The sequence below is a fragment of the Symphalangus syndactylus genome, chromosome 2, assembly GCF_028878055.3.
Source record: "Symphalangus syndactylus isolate Jambi chromosome 2, NHGRI_mSymSyn1-v2.1_pri, whole genome shotgun sequence".
NCBI lineage: Eukaryota > Metazoa > Chordata > Mammalia > Primates > Hylobatidae > Symphalangus > Symphalangus syndactylus.
The window spans coordinates 68130815-68144361 of record NC_072424.2 but is presented as its reverse complement, the minus strand read 5'-3'; positions in this window follow the sequence as shown (position 1 = coordinate 68144361).

The window sequence follows — 13547 nt, the reverse complement described above, 5'->3', positions numbered from 1 at the left end:
GTGGCGGCTCATGCCTGTAATCCCAGCACTTTGGGAGGCTGAAGTAGGAAGATCGCTTGAGGTCAGGAGTTTGTGACCAGACTAGGCAACGTAGCCAGACCCTGTCTCTACAAAAAAATTTAAAAATTAGCTGGGTATGGTGGTGCACACCTGTAGTTCTGGCTACTCAGAAGGCTGAGGTGGGAGAGTCACTTGAGCCCAGGAGTTCAACACTGCAGTGAGCTATGATCACACCACTGCCTCCAGCCTGGGTGACAGAATAAGACCCCAACTCTAAGAAAAAAAAAAAAGACACAAGCTATGAAAACCAGAATATATGAAACATAGTGAAACACATTTCAAATGTGTTCTTACCTTTACAAAAATTCTTTACATAAACTTTGAAATAGGAATATCCCATTCAGCATGTAAAAAATCAGTGGGGCCAGGCGCACTGGCTCATACCTGTAATCTCACCATTTTGGGAGGCCGAGATGGGAGGACTGCTTGAGCCCAGGAGTTGAAGCTATAATTGTGCTGCTGTGCTTCAGCCTGAGCAACACAGCCAGACCCTGTCTCTAAAACGAAAATGAATTAAAATGAAAATATCATTGGATTTACTGGCAGTATTCTTTTTCTTTCTTTCTTTTTTGGAGACGGAGTCTTGCTCTGTCACCCAGGCTGGTGTGCAGTGGTTCAAATGATTCTCCTGCCTCAGCCTCCTCAGTAGCTGGGATTACCCACCACAGGGCCTGGCTATTTTTTGTATTCTTAGTAGAGATGGGGTTTCACCATGTTGGCCAGGATGGTCTTGAACTCGTGACTTCAAGGGATCCACCCACTGCAGCCTCCCAAAGTGCTGGGATTACAGGCATGAGCCACCATGGCCAGCCAGTAATATTTTATTTATTGATCTAGGTGCTGGTTATATGGATGTGTTCACTTTGAGAAGATGCATTGAACTGTGAATTTGTGCTCTTCATAATAAGTATGTTATATTTTAGTAAAAAAGTTAACCTAAAAATTCATTAGATTTATAATCCCATATGCATGCAACTTTTCGTGGATGAAAAACTGCTATATCTTTGTAGGTCGTATGTAAGAAAACTAAACAAGGGAGGAAAAAAGGAACAGGACAGAACCAGCTTCTGAAATACATGAATAAGGCCACGTGAGCTGAGAGCAAAGGACCAAGTTGGAGTAAAGCACAACCCAATGTCCATAAGATGGTGTAGCCATCCAGTATGACCATTTTTAGGGTAAAGTCAAATGTCAGAGTTGACCATTATTATTAGTCCCCTTTTAAAAGAAGACTGAGGGAGAGGAACATCACACACCGGGGCCTGTCAGGGCGTGGAGGGCTAGAGGAGGGATAGCATTAGGAGAAATACCTAATGTAGATGACGGGTTGATGGGTGCAGCAAACCACCACGGCATGTGTATACCTATGTAACAAACCTGCAGTTCTGCACATATATCCCAGAACTTAAAGTATAATAAAAATAAAATAAAACTAATGGGCTGGGCATGGTGGCTCACACCTGTAATCCCAGCACTTTGGGAGGCCGAGGAGGTTGGATCACTTGAGGCCAGGAGTTCGAGACCAGCACAGCCAACATGGTGAAACTCCGTCTCTACTAAAAATACAAAAATGAGCTGGGCGTGGTGGCGCACACTTGGAATCCCAGCTGCTTGGGAAGCTGAGGCAGGAGAAGCACTTGAACCCAGAAGGTGGAGGTTGTAGTAAGCTGAGATTGAACCACTGCACTGCAATCTGGGTGACAAAGCAAGACTCTGTTTCAAAAAAATAAAATAAAAGAAGACTAACAGATAAAGATCTGACCTGGGGCATGAAGCAACGTAATTTTTCTCACAACAAGACTGGAACACTATTTCCAGAAACAGTGTGAAATCACAGAACCCGGGACTTGAATATAGAACTGGCCACTTATTAGCTGTATGATATTGGGCATATTTAACCTATCTGAGCCCTAATATATTCATCTATAAAAGGGAGACAATAAAACCTACCATGTGGAGTTGTGAAGATTAAGCAAATAATATATATGAAGTGCTGATCCACTGTCTAGCTTAAATAACAATAATTATTTTTCCTGTTCTGTCCATTAAGTGTAAATATTTTGAAGAAAAAATATGCCTCTACTTGGAATTATTTAAGTTTGTTTAAAGGCAAAATTGAATGTTTTGGTCAAAAAATCATTTTATTTTTCCATGGTAGCACTAAACACATTTTTAGTACCAAAAATGATTTCTACATGCTGAAAGAATGTGATTTGGTGTTTTTCCCTTCTAGTTTTTGAATATAATGCAGTACGTGTAGCTAAAAGGCTTCCAAGTGGGTACTGACTGTTGATGCTTAAGCTCTCCATAGTTAATATAAACCCTGGATTTACATGAGCTTCAATTTCCTTTACAACAGTTGCCTGAGTAGGATTTATCACCCTTGTCCTGGTGCACTCGGGAGGATAGACAAGGTGAAAAGAACAGCCTAGCTAGTTAGATTGTCTTAATGTGAAAGTGTCTTTGAGCAAGCACTAGCTTTAATTTTCCCTCCCAAATCAAAATATGATGCAGTTGTGTTTACACAGGGCTTGGATCTAGATCTTGACTTTACTTGTCTATACTTACCTAAATGCTTAAGTATTTGGGATTTCCCCCTTATAAATTACCTCTGTGGTAATCATATGCTGTTTGAGTAGCATCAAATAGGTCCACATCTACAAAAAGCTTTGTTAATTTAAGCAGAAGTCTGGTAACATAAAAACCCTTTACAATAACATGGAGCCCAGATGAAACCCACAAATGCAAGTTTAGAGGTTGAGTGATACTCTCTCCTTCATTTGCCCTGCTGCTTTGATAGTTGAGACTCGGTGAACCAGAACCAAATTCACAAGGGGCAAGCTTGCCATTTCCAGTCTCTTAGATTAAATTGAAGTCTTGTTTTTAATTTCATTTCCTTTTTTATTTAAAAAAAGAACTTGTTATTCACTTTTCACAACTATGTTAAAATGTAAGTTAACTGTCCCAGTGTTGCCTCTCTGCCTGGTTGCTCACTGGATAAAACATAAATGTATTATCAAAAATAGCCTTGGTGCAGGCAGCCCAGCACAACCATTACAGTCAGCTGAGGAGGACTCTAAGGAATGAAATAACCAGTATCTGGGAATCCCCTACCTGGTGTTATACAAAAAATCATTAACATGTTTATACTCAAGTCCATTTCACGTATTGGAAAAGAATAGCTGGGGTTTACACTATATTTTAAAGAGAAAATTATTGGGAAAATAGAATTAATCCTTGAGCTGAGCAAAGATTCATTGCCAACAGTTTTCTAGTTTGGAACCTTGACTCAGTTATTGATAGTCCTTGTCATTCTCAGCAAGTTTTTGAGCCTCAATTTTACCATCTATGACACAGGAATAATACAAGCATGCTTTATTTTCTGCAGTTAATGTACCTGTGAAAACTTGTGTGAATTGAATTGTGGAAAATAAAATTACAAGCTTTGAATATATTAGAAAAAATCAATATTTTAAGAAACCTCAAGATGAATCTTTTTGTCAAGTGAAGAATCTTCTTTATACCTTATTTTTTAAAATAAACCCAATTTTTAGTATTATATTCTTTAAAAGTAGAACACATTTTAAAAGGGAAAGAATAGTGATTTTTGTGGTCCTCATGGCCATGGGCTTCCCTCTCTTCTTGGAAGCTTTCTCAGGAACCACCTTGCTCTGCTCAGCTCCTTGCCGCAGTGCTGTGGTGGGAAGGTAAGGTGGCCAAAGAGGGGTCTGTGCTTGCAGGATGATTCCTCAGGCATTAAAAACACTCTGTGTTATTGAGAGGATTAAGGGAATGGGCAGTAGAAACCAGCGCTGGGGAGATGGAAGGTAAGAAGAAGAGGCGGACTTAGGGCTGATGAGGAAGTTTAAAGCAGAACTGGTAGAGTGCTTGATGTCTTTGAGAAACAAATCTTTGCGTGTGATTAGATGTGATGAATGCAGAGTGACTGAAGGTTGGAGGTAGAGGTAAGGGCCAGGTTACACAAAGCCTCATAGACCAGGATATGATGCCTGTGCTTTATCATAACCTCAGTGTGAGACCCTGTAGGGGCTTTGAACAGAAGGGTGACATGACACCATTCACATGTTAGAAAAATCTTTTTACTGCTAGGTGATACGGGTTGGACATAGGCAAGAGTGGAAGCAGAGACTGTTCAGGAGCCACTGCACTTGCAGTAGTAAGGATAGGAAAGTCTACAACCTGGATGGAGATGGATAGCAGTGGACAGGTTCTATAAATGGAATTTGAGGGTAGAATTATCAGGTATGGCTGAAAGATGGAATATACGGCAGTGAGGGGAGAAGGGAGCCAATCATGACTCCTAGGTTTCTAGAATAAGTGTCTGAGTGCCCTTCACTCTTCCCTTATTTCTCTATAGTCTTTTGGATATAATCTCATTATTTCTGTTACTCCAGCTATCACTCTATTCACAGCTATTCTCCAGCTTGAACCTCCCTTCTGAGTTTCAGACCCTATTTCCAACTGCCTGCTGCACATCAAATGCAATATCCCCTTCTTCACCACCCCTGTGCTCAAAAACTATGAATGCTTCCTTATTGATGAAGAAATCAAGAGCAAAGATCCATGTCTGGTACTCAAAATCCTCTGCCACTCAGACACCAGCTCATTTTAGGAGCACTGTCCACAGAAGTGGCATGACATTGTGAGAAAGAATATGCAGAAGGGGATGGGTAGGATCCCCTTGGGTTGGACATGAGCACACTGAATATGGGTCTGTGCCTGGAGTATCCAAAGAAATGAAGAGCTGCTCCTTTTTAAGAAGGCTTTTCACAAAAATACTGTTCATCTTAGAATCAGACCCATCCCAGTTTATAATAGGTGTCTGAAGGAAACTCTAGTGGAAATTGGCTGCTTTTGTCTGCCCAACACCCCTCTGTCCCTTAAGATGGAAATGTGCCAGTCATAGTTTCTGTCTCTCTTTCCTTAATGGCAGGTCCATGGCATAAGCATGTGACCCAGCAGGGCCACACAAAGGCCTGCCAGAGGTGTGCATATGGACCCTGGGAGAGGAAGTGTTGTTGCCCCTCCCCAGAGATGTGGAGCACAAGGACTTGCAGTAAGGAGCCTGGAGCTGCTGGTGACCACCTTGCCCTTCACATGGCAAATACCAGCTTGAGTATGAGACCAGCAAAGAGGAAAATGAAGCTGAGAGAGTGTCGGGGCCGCCAGACTTGGCAGTCACACTAGGCAAATGGTGACTATTAGAATGGTGGCTTGGAGGGAAATGTGAAACATTCCAGCCCACTGTCCTCATCACAGGGAGTCAATGTTTCATTTCCCCTAAACCTGCTCCTTGCCCTTGTGGTGCTCCTTGTCCACTGCTATCCACCCCAGCCCTGGGCCTCCACTCAAGCCAGGGTAGGGGCCACTGAGGTTTCCTTACCTCCCACCTCACAGGCAGGCATCCGTGTAGGCAGCAGTCCTGGTTTCTCTCTGGCCATTCCACGCATCCCTACCACCCTAAAGCTTTGAGAAGCATGCATGACTACTCCACTACCTCTGCCCCCTCAGTCACCAAACTGCACCCACCCTGGGTTCCCAGTGGATTACTTCAATCCTAAACAGAACTAATTATCTAAACATTTTGAGAATTGTTCAAGGCAAAATATGGCACCAGTATACCACAGAGTTGGATACAAAACATAACCTTATTTATTGGAGATCAAAAGCAGGAGCATTGAAACACACACACACACACACACACACACACAGCACAAAACTGAATTAGTAAGGTTTGGATAGATGAAATAAAGTATGTCCTTTCAGCTGTGGAACAGCAACTGCTGTTCCTGATTTTTAATAAACATAATAAATTGAAGCAATTTTTATTTGCATTCGATTCCACATTTGGGGCCAGATTCTCTTTGTGCCTTCTTCTTTGAGTGAACATAGAATGTCTTTGGATGAGCACTGGCTCTGTCAGGCCATTACAGTTACTGTTTTAGAATACTAAATGTGACACTAGTGACCTACTGGCATTAATGCACCTTTCAAAAGTGCCCAGTTTTCTCCTTGGAAGTAATTTCAGCAGTGATAGGCTACAACTGAATAATTTCTGATAAGCAATTAGCACATATCAAATCAAAGCACATTACTCAAGGTTTTATACTGCTAGTGGAGATATAGCAGGGGTTACCCATTAAAAAGCATCTGTGAAAAACTTCTGCTATTATTATGGAAGCAGTGGGCAATATTCAAATCGAGGCAACTCAACCATTTAAATAAATGTATTTTTAATCATGAAATGTCACTGTTCTACAGACCTGTTTTTCCTATTAACATGTGGGAGATAATGTTAATGAGATTTAGTTAGTGTTTTAAAAGCAATTGAAGTCTTATTATGAAAGGCGGCAGAAAAGGACACAGCAATATCCTTCTAAGCTGTGAATCACTCCATATCTGTGTGAAATCAGTGTGGAAATCTACATGGGAATCATCTAAGCAACAAAAACATAGAAGACTCCCAAACACTCCTACTCTATATCACTTTTCATACCTAAAATGAAATAAGAAAGCACACTACAGTTGGAAATTTTAATGGGGGGGGAGGTCTCCATGTTGATATTTCAGAAAACAGTTCATTCTTGAAGTATGAATGTATTTGAGGTATCAGTCATTGTGTTTACCCATCAGTAGTGCCTCTAAAGAAAGAGCATCCTACACACAGCAGATGCTGAACGTGAAGGCCTGGGTGACCATGATTTGTTCCTCGGGACACCCCTCCCCTCTCGCCACCCACCTCAAGCTGGTAAGTTGATTAGACCAGGGTTGGGCCAAGGCAGTCAATCCATGCCTGGCCTGTGTTAAATCATAAGTGGAGCTAATCAGATTTTTTCTCACATGCATTTGAACTAACACCTAATAAATAAGAAAATAGGAGCTGAAGCTAAAATGACAGATATAGAATGGTCACGAAGAGTCCGATCTTTAAAAAGGGACACATTTGTTTTTAAAAGTTTTAGAAAACAGAAATTGTGGACATAAAGGGATATCCTGGCTGGACCCCAAGCCAATGCTCGAATTGGCTTGTATATGAGGTGGAAGAAGCCCTAGAGATCCTCTGTACATTCACAGAATATGCAAGGGCCGTGAAATAAGAATCCAGCCACATTCCTCAGTTTTCCTGGGCTTGCACACACCAGCATGTCTGTTTGACAGGCCAGGGAAGGAGAGAAGGAAAGTGACAGGGGCTAAATTGCAGGGAGCAACTAACCCCTGGAAGGAAAACCCCAAAAACAATGAAGAAATCCAGTAGGGTAGACTAGAAGAAGGGCTTGGGTGTGGAATGAGAAGAGTGGCTTTGAATATACTCTGAGGCTCCATCTGAAATCCAGACTTTCCTTCACAATCTCTGCTCCCAGGGAGGAGTGGTGTCATCCAACCAAAAGAACTCACACACACATACACACAGCACACCACCCCACAAAACTCCGAATTAGTAAGGTTTGGATAGACACAATAGAGTGTGCCTCTATTGTGCTTCCCACGCTTCCCATGGGAATCATCATCCCCCACATCACCTAGACCAGAGGAGGCTAGCAGAAGCAGCCATTTCCTCAGGAGAGAGATGCCCACAAGTGAGCGAACAGATGTCCTGGGGTGTATTAGAGGTCAGGGTTGGCCAGCACCTCTGTGGAGCAGCATGGGCTGTGCTATCAAGAAACATGAACGAAGGCTGGAGTGGCAGCCAGAACAGCCATGGCAGAGCCACAGAAGCTAACAGAGCCATCTCCTCAATCCCCCAATGAGTCCAAGCAGAGCTGACGTTCTGCCACTTGGCAAGTGGAGACTAGTAATCCAATGGACGCATGGACAAATTACTCCAGGAGACTTAACCCAGATGTTTAGTGGATGGGGCTGAGATTCACATCATGACTTCCCAAGTAAACAGAGAAAGCTGGTCAAAAGTTCAAGGAATGGAGCAGAGATACTCAGAGAAAAGCAGAACCCCATAGCCCTTGAGAGATGAACCTGACAGCTTTAAAATTCTAGTTTCAAATTGAATCCATGTACTTCCTTACAATTACTCCCCTGACCCCTTTCTCATAGTGCCTTGGAAAGGTCTCTACTTCTTGCAGCAGAAGAACAATCTAATTAAACAAGAAAATTAAAAGATCCAAGTACAAACAACCCCATCATTTCTTTGACCTCCAGCAAATCACCAAGTTGCTGGTGTTTGCCTGTGTGACTAGCACACTTGTCCTCCTGCTCTGTGCTTCTCCCATTTCCTTCCCTGCGCCTGTCCTGGTAGCTGACAGGTTTACAATCTTCTCGAGCTTGGCATGTGCTAGGCTGCTCACCTCTGGTCTGACTGTGGACTAGAAGTAGCATTACCAAGTTAGTGCTTCTGGGAGTGGGAGAGAGAAGTAGAAAAGGATACAGAAATGCAGCAGAGAGGAACTGCACAGGAAGTAGAAGAAAAGAAGCAAACCAAGACTAGATATGGTGGCCACTAAGTGGTTCCATGCAGATGATAGAGTAAGTGGAGGATATGAAAGCCCTTCAAGGAGAGTCAGAATCCTGCCTTGCACCACTCCACCTTGAAGCTACCTATCCACCATGCCAATCTGGTCCATATTTCCCAATCTCATGCTCACCAAAAGTAAAGGCACCACCAATATTAGAATCAAACGAGACACCAAATCTGACAGCCAGTCAAGTCTAGAAAGCAATCTTTGGCATTTTGTCAGCAACAAAGTACAAGTTTCCATTTTTAATTTTGGGAACTTTCATATTGTACAATTTACTATTTTCCCCATAGCCACCAGTGCTATTTGCCATCTACTTGGTATCTGGACCAAACCCAAACATTTGCTGGCAGAGGCAGCTTATACTGGCTTGGGCAGCCTTGCATATTGGTCATGAGAACAGGCCCTGGAGCCAGAATTCGTGAGTTCAAATCCTGCCTCTGATACTTGATAGGGGTATGTCATTAGAAAATCATTTCACTCCTCTCTGCCAAGTTTCCTACTTCCCGGGGTGCTTGGGGTGACTAACCTTCCTGGACTGCCCCAGACTAAAGGGCTTCTTGAGATGTGGGACTTTCAGTGCTAAAGCCGGGAAAGTTCTAGGCAAACTGGAATGAGTTGGTCATCCAGAGATAAAATAAGATATTGCAGGTAAAGCACTAAGAATAATGAGTGTTCAACACAAGTTAGCCATTGATGTTACATGAACCTGCTGCTAATGTGACTACTGGACTGGTCATGCTTCCCCCTAGACTTGGGACTCTGGGACAAGATCCTGGACTTTTCTCAAAAGCAGGACCCCTTCCATTTCTACAAAGTCCTAGCATTGCGAATGGGACCAAGATGAAAGTGGGTGTGCCTGTGCTGATAGTGAAGTCCATCAGAAGATGGAGAGTGAGTCAGACCCCAGGCTCCTCTTCTGGCCCAGAATAATGCTAGAAGCCAACCCTCCTTCACCATCCTACCCTAGACCTGAGCCATGCTGGCTGTCTGGCAGATCTACAGACAGAATTTGATCTACTGAGCAAAGATGTCTAGTTTGTAGAGTCAGATTGCCTCTCAGAACCCCCTGACTTCCCCGACAGGAGTTTCAAGGAGTTTCTGAACAATGAAAGGGGCTGGCAAAATCAGGGCAACCCTGCACACTCTGGTCTGCCATCCTGGGGGTTCCATTTCTTGCAGACTCTCCAGACATTTTATCTCTGAGGCCCTTGTGAGTCTCCTCACCTGGTCTCAGATACAGAAGAGAATGGTGTACACTTCAATGCAGGGCTTAAGTACTTACAAGTTCTAGACTGCCTGAGTGTGATTGAGGGCAGCTTATCCTCTTTAAACCTTGATTCCACATTTGAAAAGTTGAGATAATAATTATCAGTATTCACTAAGCACTTACTATGTCCTAAGGATCTGATATACAATATCTTAATTAAACTTCAAGACAAGCCAAAAAGGTATGCATTTTAGAAATCCCTTATTATAGGACTCTGAGGCACAGAGAGATTAAATAACTCAAACTCAGAAAGTCTGACTCCAGAACTCAAACTCTCAACTCTATGTCTGCCTCACTAGGTTATTGTGAAAAAAAAATTAACACATGCATAGACACTTTGTACATTTACGTGCTCAATAAATATTAGGTATCATTTTTTTAAATTTTACTTTAAGTTCTGGGATACATATGCAGAATGTGTAGGTTTGTTACACAGGTACACACGTGCCATGGTGGTTTGCTGCACCTATCAACCCGTCATCTAGGTTTTAAGCTCTGCATGCATTAGGTATCTGTCCTAATGCTCTCCCTCCCTTGGGCCCCCACACCTCAGCAGGCCCTGGTGTGTGATGTTCCCCCACTTGAGGTATCATTTTTTAAGAGGGAGGAGGAGGGCTGAAGAGATAGTCAAAGTAAGTGGTTCAGCATCAGTATACCCTTTGTTCACATGTAAGAATAGACAGTGGGTCTACTAAGCTAATCTAACACTATTAGACAAATTTAACAAGTGTTTATCGAGCACGTACTCATTGACAAGTGCTATACAAAGAACTTGGGGTCTAGCTCTGAGCAAAACCAGACACCATTTCTACCGTCCTGAAGCTTATGGCCCAGAGAAAAAGATAAAAAATGAACAAGTGACTCCACTAATAAAAGAGGAATAAATGAACAATTCAAAAAGGAAATTTAAGAAAACGATTCCATTTATAATAGCAATAGAAGAATAAAATATTTGGGAATAAACTTAACTAAGGAAGCAAAAGACTTGCAAACTTAAAAATTATAAAGTATTACTAAAAGAAATTAAACACAAAATAAATGGAAAGATATCTCATGTTCATGAATTCAAAGACTTAATATTGTTAAAATAGCAAACTATCCAAGATTATCTACAGACTTAATGCATTTCCTATGGAAATCCCAGTGGTGTTTTTTGCAGAAATAGAAAATCCATCCTAATTCATATGAAATCTCAAGGGACCTTGAATAGCCAACACAGTCTTGAAAAGGGACAAATTTGAAGGTCTCACACTTACTGATTTCAAAACTTATTACAAAACTATGGTAATCAAAACAGCATTGTACTGGCAGAAAGACAGACATATATACAAGAGAGCCTAGAAAAAAAACCTCTCATATATACGGTCAAATGATTTTTGATAAGGTTGTCAAGATCATTAATGGGGAAAGAAGAGTCTTTTCAACCATGCTGGAAAAATCGGATATCCACATACAAATGAATGAAGACAGACCTTTACCTAATACCATATACAAAAATTAACTCGAAAATGGATCAAAGACCTAAACATAAGAGCTAAAACTATCAAACTCTTAGAAGAAAATACAGAGAAAAAACTCCTTGACATTGAATTTGGCAATGATTTATTGGATACGACACCAAAAACACAGGAAACAAAAGTAAAAATAATCAAATTAGACTACATCAAAATTTAAAACTGTCCATCAAAGGACACAATCAATAGAGTGAAAAGGAAATCTAAAAAATGGCAGAAATATTTGCAAATTATCTATCTGATAAGGGATTCATATCCAGAACATATGAAAAACTCCTACAACTCAATAACAACACAACAACCCAATCAATAAATGGGTAAGCTGAACACAGTGGCTCATGCCTGTAATCCCAGTACTTTGAGAGGCCAAGGAAGGCGAATCGCTTGAAGCCAGGAATTCAAGACCAGCCTTGGCAACAAGTAAGACCCTGTCTTTACAAAAAGATTTAAAAATCAGCAGTTTAAAAACTACAGGTATGGTGTGTACCTGTGGTTCGAGCTACTTGGGAGGAAGAGGCAGAAGAATCACCCGAGGCCAGGAGTTTGGGGCTGTGGTAAGCCATAATTGTGCCACTGCATTCCAGCCTGGGCAACAGAGTGAGACCTTGTCATTCATTGATAGATAGATAGATAGATAGATAGATAGATAGATAGATAGATAGGCAAAGGAATGTAATGGACATTTCTCCAAAGAAGATACACAACTGGCCAGCAAGCACACACACAAAATTCTCAATATCACTAATCATTAGGGAAATGCAAATTAAAACCACAATGAGATACCACCTTACACACATAAGGATGGCAACTATTTAAAAAAAACTAATGTGAAAAAAAAATAAAATAAAAAGTATTGGTGATGATGTGGAGAAACTGATAGCTAGAGTAGTCAAATTCATAGATATAAAAAATTAAAAAGTGGTTTTCAGGGGTTGGGGAGTTGTTTCATGTTTTGCAAGATGAAAGGCATTCTGGAGATTGGTTACACAACAATGTGAATGTACTCAACACTCCTGAACTGTACATTTAAAAATGATTAAGATGATAAATTGTATGTTATGTGGATTCTACCATAATTTAAAAAGTAAATTTTAAAAAAGAGGGGGTGGATATAATTATAATAATTGCTGCAAAGGATTTAGGTCCAAGGTACCTATAAAGAGGATCTGACCTGGATAGTGGTGAGGAAAGCTTCACTTAGCTGACAGCAGAATGAGTAGGAGTTTGCTGGGGGGAAGAAAAAAGGTAGAAAGAACAACATATGCAAAATCCTTGTGAGGTGAGTGATCTTCGTGCACGTGGGATGCTTTCTTAGGTATCAACTAAGTATAAACCTTTGTTTTCACTTGAGTATTTCTGTTTTTAAAAATGGAGACATAACTTGTCAACATAGATTGCAAAAACCTTAAGTGAACAGATCAGTAAATTTAGTAAAACACTTTGAATCCAGTAACAGTCAAAAAAGTTTCAGTTGTGCTTCCTTTATCCCTTCCTGCCCCTTCCCCTAATGCTTCCCTGGGCTGAGGAGATGTCGGAGGGAACTTTCCATACTGAAGGAGACTAAAGAGATAGCACAACTAACTGTAACCCATGATCCTGACTGAAACCTTGCCCCAGAAAGGAAAAAAGATATTGTTGGTACAGTTAGTGAAATTTGAATAGAGTCTCTGGATTGAGTGGTATTGTTACACTGATGCTAACTTTCTGATTTGGATGTTGTGTTGCGATTATGTAGCATTACTCCTTTTGAAAATGTGCACTGATGCATTTAGCAGCTGATGGAACATCATTGTTGACAACTTACTTTCAAATTATTCAGAAAGAGAATAATGGTAATGGGTGTTTATATTAGATATTTATGCAGGCATATGGAGAGAGAAAAAGAGAACAAATATGTTAAAATATTAACAATTGGGATATCTGCATGAAGGAGATACAGTAGTTCTGTGTATTACTCTTGCAACTTTTCCTAAAGTTTAACATTATTCCAAGATCAATTATTTCTAAAAGATACTGTCTATGATGTCAATGGACTCACAGGTGAGGCACCAGGTAAGAGAAGTCAGATTAGACATAAACATTTTATCTGTCACTGAATTTGAAAAAGCAAAGTGTCAGAGAAAAGAATTAGTGTTCACTTAGCGCTCGCCGGAATGAAGTAAGCTATCCTGCAAATAACCCACTTATGTGGAGAGGATGTGGAGAAATAGGAAC